Genomic DNA, 7,317 nt, shown 5'->3' with positions numbered 1-7,317 from the left:
TGTCTTGTGGGTGTAGCGGAGTGATGGTTAATTTGCATATTACTCTTTTATTAGATAGGATGGGCAAAAACTAAAACCATTTCCACTAAGAACAGGAACAAAACAGGGATGCCCATTCTCACCACTTCTGTTTGACATATTACTAGAAGTACTAGCCATTGCAATCAGACAAGAAGAAGAAATAAAAGGCATCCAAATAGGAAAAGAAGAAGTAAAACTGTCACTATTTGTAGATGACATGATATTGTATGTAGAATACCCCAAAGAATGCATCAAAAAACTACTAGACTTAATAAATGAATTCAGCAATGTAGCAGGATACAAAATTAACACCCAAAAGTCTATGGCTTTTTCTATACACAAATAATGAACTCACAGAAAGAGAAATTTAAAAAGCAATCCCATTTACCATTGCAACAAAAAAATTAAGATACCTAGGAATAAACTTAACCAAGGAGATAAAGGACCTGTACTCATAAAATTTCTGAATGCTAAAAAAAGAGATAGAGAAAGACGTGAACAAATAGAAGAATATACCATGTTCATGGATTGGTAGAATCAACATTATTAAATGTCCATACTACACAAAGCAATCTATAAATTCAATGCAATCCCCATTAAAATAACAACAGCATACTTCAAAGACCTAGAAGAAAATCTCCAAAAATTCATCTGGAATAAAAAAGACCCAGAATAGTGGTAGAAATCTTGAGAAAGAAGAACAATGTTGGAGGGATCACAATACCAGATATCAATCTATACCACAAAGCCATTGTTCTCAAAACTGCCTTGTACTGACACAAGAACAGACATGTAGACCAGTGGAACAGAACAGAGAACCCAGAAATCAACACAAGCCAGTATTCTCAATTAATATTTGACAAAGGAGGAAAGACCATACAATCGAGTCAAGACAGTCTCTTCAATAAATGGTGTTGGGAAAACTGGACAGATACTTGCAAAAAAAATGAAACTAGACCACCAACTTACACCATACACAATAATAAACTCAAAATGGATAAAGGACTTAAACATAAGATGGGAAACAATAAAAATCTTAGAAGAAGTCATAGGCAGCAAATAGCAGACATTTGTCGTAGCAATATATTTAATAATACAGCTCCTAGGGCAATGGACAATAAGGAGAAAATAAACAAATGGGACTACATCAAAATACAAAGCTTCTGCACAACAAAAGAATCCATCAGCAAAACACTGCATGGGAGAACATATTTGCCAATGTTATCTCCTATAAGGGTTTAATCTCTAACATTTAGAGGGAACTCATACAACTTAACAAAAGGAAGATAAACAATCCAATCAAAAAATGGTCAAAGGACCTAAATAGACACTTTTCGAAAGAGGACATTCAGAAAGCCAAGAGACATATGAAAACATGCTCCAAGTCACTAATCACCCAAGAGATGCAAATCAAAACAACCATGAGGTACCATCTCACACCTGTCAGAATGGCTATCATCAACAAATCAACAAACAACAAGTGCTGGAGAGGATGCGGAGAAAAAGGAACCCTCGTGCACTGCTGGTGGGAATGCAGACTGGTGCAGCCACTGTGGAAAACAGTATTGAGTATCCTCAAAAAATTAAAAATGGAACTCCCATTTGACCCAGTAATACCACTTCTAGGAAGATATTCCAAGAAAACAGAAACACCAATAAGAGAGGATATATGCACCCCTATGTTCATAGCAGCACAATTTACAATAGGTAAGATTTGGAAATAGCCTAAGTGCCCATCAGCAGATGAGTTGATTAGAAAACTGTGGTACAGCTACACAATGGAATACTATGCTGCTATAAAAAAGAAGGAGTTCTTACCATTTGCAACAGCATGGATGGAACTGGAGAGCACTATATTAAGTGAAACAACTCAGTGAAAGAAAAATATCACATGATCTCACTCATTTATGGATAATAAAAAACATTATAAACTGATGAACAAAATAGTTACAGAGGCAGAAAAACATTGACCAGACTGTCAAACTACAGCAGCAAGGCTAGGGAAGGTTGGGGAGGTAGGTAAGCGATCAACCGAAAGACTTGTATGCATGCATATAAGCATAACCAATGAACGCAAGACACTGGGAGGGGGTGAGGGCATGTGCCAGGGGGTAGGGAAGGCTGGGTAAGGTCAATTGGAAAAAAGGAGACATATGTACTACTATTTGTAATACTTTAAACAATAAAAAATGCCAAGGGCTAAAGACAAAGAAAGAGTCTTAAAAGCAGCAAGAGAAAAACAGTTACCTACAATGGAATGCTCATATGACTGTCAGGTTTTTTCTCAACAGAAACTATGCAGGCCAGAAGGGAATGACAAGAAATATTCAAAGTGATGAATAGCAAGACCCTACAACCAAGATTACTCTACCCAGCAAAGGTATAATTTAGAATTGAAGGTCAGATAAAGAGCTTCACAGACAAGAAAATGCTAAAGAAATTTATCACCACCAAACCAGTATTATATGAAATGCTGAAGGCTATTCTTTAAGAAGAGGAGGAAGTAGAAAAAGGTAAAGATAAAAAAATTATGAACAACAAAGTGACAACAAATACATATCTATCAACAAGTGAATCTAAAAATCAAATGAATAAAAAATCTTATGAACTGTTGAATGGAATAGAATCAGGGGCATGGAAATAGAACTGACTGACAATTCTCAGAGGGAAGTGGGTGGGGGGTGCAGAAAGAGATTAGACAAAGATCTTATATACATGTATGCATTACCTATGGACACAGACAATAGGGTGGCGAAGGCCTGGGGTGGGGTTGGAACCAGGTGGAGGCGAGCTATGGAGGGAAAAAAGAGGGACATCAGTAATAATCTCAACAATAAAGATTAAAAAAAACAACCAAAAAATTATTCAAGTTGAGCAAAGTATTAATAATAATATTAATAATAATAATAATAATAAATTGAAAATGAGAAACAGCATTGCTCAAATAAAGAACACCATGGAAGGATTCAGCACCAGACTAGAAGAACCTGAGGATCGAATCAGTTAATTAGATGACAAGGTAGAAAAAAAAATCCATTCAGAGCCGAAAATTGAAAAATAAAAATTAAAAAGCAGGAGAAGTGTTGAAGGGATCTTTGGGACAACATGAAATTTAACAACATTCACATCATAGAAATGCCAGAAGGAGAACAATCAAGTCAAGGAAAAGACAACCTAGTCTGGAGAAATAATGGCAGAAAATTTATCTAACTGGTGAAGGAAAAAGTCACTCAAGTTCAGGAAACATAGAGAGTCCCAGCTATGACAAACTACAAAAGAGCCACACCTAGACACATAATTACAATGGCAAATATTAAAAACAAAGAAAGAATCTTAAAGGCTGCAAAAGAGAGACAGAAATTTACCTACTAAGGAGCTCCCATTAGACTGTCATCTGATTTCTCAATAGAAACACTCTAGGCCAGAAGGAAATGGCATGAATTATACAAAGTAATAAAAACCAAGAGACTGATCCCAAGACTACTCTACCCAACAAAGCTCCCATTCAAAATTAAAAGAGAAATAAAGAGCTTCAAAGACAAAAAAGGCTGAAAGAATTTATTATGAACAAACCACAACTTCAAAAAATGCTACAGGACTGTTGTAAGAAGAAGTGAAAGAGAAAAAGAGAACACGTATAAAAAATAAGAAGGGCAATAAATAGGTACCTATCAATAATAACCTTAAATGTAAATGGCTTAAATGCTCCAATCGAAAGACATCGGTTAACATAATGGATAAGAAAACAAACACCACACATACATACACACACACACACATGTGTGTATGTGTGCTTTCTACAAGAGACCAACCTCAGAACAAAGGAATCACACACACTGAAAGTGAAGGGATGGGAAAAAAGTATTCCAGGCTAATGGACATGAAGAAAAAAATAAGCTAAGGTAGCAATACTCATATCTGACAAAATAGACATCAAAATAAAGACCATAAAGATCACCCCAATAATATGAAAGGGGTTGATCTAACAAGATGATATAACCCTGGTAAACATATATGTAACCCATATAAGTGCACTTAAATATATATATAAAAAAATTGTAGAGGACTTTAAGGGAAAGATTGACTGCAATACATCCAATAGTAAGGAATTTTTACACCCCACTGATTTCACTGGATAGATCTTCCAGAAAAAAAAAAATAAACAAGGAAACAGAAATTCTAAACAATACAGTAGATCAGATGGACTTAATTGACATTTTCAGAACACTTCACATCAATGCTAATGGAATAGACATTCTTCTCAATTGCACATGGGACATTTTTTTATCTTTTTATTGTTTAAAGTATTACATATATTAGTACATATATCTCCTTTTTTCCCCATTGACCTTCCCCCAGCCTCCCCTACCTCTGACGTATGCCCTCATCGCCCCCCCCCACCAGTGTCTTGTGTCCATTGGTGTGCTTATATGCATGCATACAAGTCCTTTGGTTGATCTATTTCCCTCCCTTCCCAACACTCCCCAGCCTTCCCGCTGTAATTTGACAGTCTGTTAGGTGCTTTACTGCTTCTGTATCGATCTCTTTATTCATCAGGTTATAATGTTCTTTATTTTCCATGAATGAGTGAGATCATGTGGTATTTTTCATTCATTGCCTGGCTTATTTTACTTAACATAATGCTCTCCAGGTCTATCCATGCTGCTGAAAATGGTAAGAATTCCTTCTTTTTTATGGCAGCATAGTATTCCATTGTGTAGATGTACCATAGTTTTCTAATCCAGTCATCTGCTGTTGGGCATTTAGGCTGTTTCCAAACTTTAGCTATGATGAATTGTGCTGCTATGAACATAGGGGTGCATATATCCTTTCTGATTGGTGTTTCTAGTTTCTTGGGATATATTCCTAGAAGTGGGATTACTGGGTCAAATGGGAGTTCCATTTTTAGTTTTTTGAGAAAACTCCATACCGTTCTCCACAGTGGCTGTACCAGTCTGCATTCCCACCAGCAGTGCACGAGGGTTCCTTTTTCTCCACATCCTGGCCAGCACTTGTCGTTTGTTGATGATAGCCATTCTGACAGGTGTGAGATGGCATCTCATTGTTTTGATTTGCATCTCGTGGATGATTAGTAACTGCGCATGTCTTCATATGCCTTCTGTATGCCTCTTTTGAAAAAGAGTCTACTTAAGTCCTTTGACCATTTTTTGATTGGATTATTTACCTTCCTTTTGTTTAGTTGTCTGAGTTCTCTGTAAATTTGTGAGATTAAACCCTTATCTGAAATAGCATTGGCAACAAATATGTTTTCCCATGCAGTGGGCTTTCTTCTTGTTTTGATGATGGTTTCTTTTGCTGTGCAGAAGCTTTTTATTTTGATGTAGTCCCATTTGTTTATTTTCTCCTTAGTCTCCATTGCCCTGGGAGCTGTGTCGGTTAACATATTGCTACGACATATGTCTGATATTTTGCTGCCTATGGAGTCTTGTTGGATTTTTATGGGTTCCCATTTTACATTTAAGTCCATTTGCCATTTTGAGTTTATTGTTGTGTACGGTGTAAGTTGCTGATCTAGTTTCATTTTTTTGCATGTATGTGACCAAATTTCCCAGCACCATTTATTGAAGAGACTGTCTTGACTCCATTGTATGCTCTTGCCTCCTTTGCCAAATATTAATTGAGCATAATGGCTTGGGTCAATTTCTGGGTTCTCCGTTCTGTTCCATTGGTCTATATGTCTGTTCTTGTGCCAATACCAGGTAGTTTTGATAACTGTGGCTTGGTTATATAGCTTGATATCTGGTATTGTGATTCCTCCAATTTTGTTCTTCTTTCTCAGGATTGCTGTGGCTACTCGGGGTCTTATTTTTATTCCAGATGAATTTTTGTAGAGATTGTTCTAGATCTTTGAAATATGCCATTGGTATTTTAATGGGGATTGCATTGCATCTATAGATTGCTTTGGGTAGTATGGATATTTTAATGATGTTGATTCTACCAATCCATGCACATGGTATGTTCTTCCATTTGTTTATGTCTTCCTCTATCTCTTTTTACAATTATCTGTAGTTTTCTGAGTACAGGTCTTTTATGTCCTTAGTTAAGTTTATTCCTAGGTATCTTAAATTTTTTTTGGTGTAATGGTAAATGGGATTGTTTTTTCAGTTTCACTTTCTGTGAGTTCATTATTGGTGTATAAAAAGGCCATAGATTTCTGGGTGTTAATTTTGTATCCTGCTACATTACCGAATTCATTTTTTTGATGGAGTCTTTGCGGTTTTTTATGCACAATATCATGTCATATGCAAATAAGGTCAGTTGTACTTCTTTTCCAATTTGGATGCCAATTATTTCTTCTTTTTGTCTGATCACTATGGCTAGCACTTCCAGTACTATATGGAGCAGGAGTGGTGAAAGTGGTCATCCCTGTCTTGTTTCCATTCTTAGAGGAAATGAGTTTAGATTTTGCCCATTTAGTATGACGTTGGCTGTAGGTTTGTCATATAAGGCTTTTATTATGTTGAGGTATGATACCTCTATTTCCACTTTGCTGAGAGTTTTTATCAAGAGAGGGGGTTGGATTTTGCCAATTGCTTTTTCTGCATTGATTGATATTATTTTTGTCTCTCAATTTGTTTATGTGGTGTATCACATTTATTGACTTGCAGATATTGGACCATCCTTGCATCCCCAGAATAAATACCACTTGGTCATGGTGTATGATATTTCTAATGTAATGCTGGATCAGATTTGCAAGAATTTTAGCATCTACTAGTATGTTCATAAAGTATAATGGCATGCAGTTCTTTCTTTTTTTGTGGTGTTTGTATCTGGTTTTGGAATTAGGGTAATGCTGGCTTCATAGAAAGAGCTTGTAAGTGTGCCTTCCTCTTGAATTTTTTGGAATAGTCTGAGGAGGATAGGTTTTAGCTCTTCTTTGAATTTTGGTAGAACTCCCCTGTAAAGCAGTATGGACCAGGGCTTTTGTTTGCTGGAAGATTTTTTTTTATGTATACATTTTCTTTTTTTCATTTCAATAAATCTTTATTGTTCAGATTATTACAATTGTTCCTCTTTTTTCCCCCATAACTCCCCTCCACCTGATTCCTACCACTCCCTCTGCCCTTACCTCCCCCACTGTCTTCATCCATAGGTGTACAATTTTTGTCCAGTCTCTTCCTGCACCCTTCACACCCCTTGCCCCTTGAGAATTGTCAGTCCACTGTTTTTTTTTAATTTCTTTATTGATTAAGGTATTACATATGTGTCCTCATCGCTCCATTACCCCCTAAACCCCCAATCATGCACTCTCCCCCCTGGTGTTCGTGTCCATTG

Source organism: Eptesicus fuscus, chromosome 1 (assembly GCF_027574615.1).
Source record: "Eptesicus fuscus isolate TK198812 chromosome 1, DD_ASM_mEF_20220401, whole genome shotgun sequence".
NCBI lineage: Eukaryota > Metazoa > Chordata > Mammalia > Chiroptera > Vespertilionidae > Eptesicus > Eptesicus fuscus.
This window is presented reverse-complemented; position numbering follows the sequence as displayed.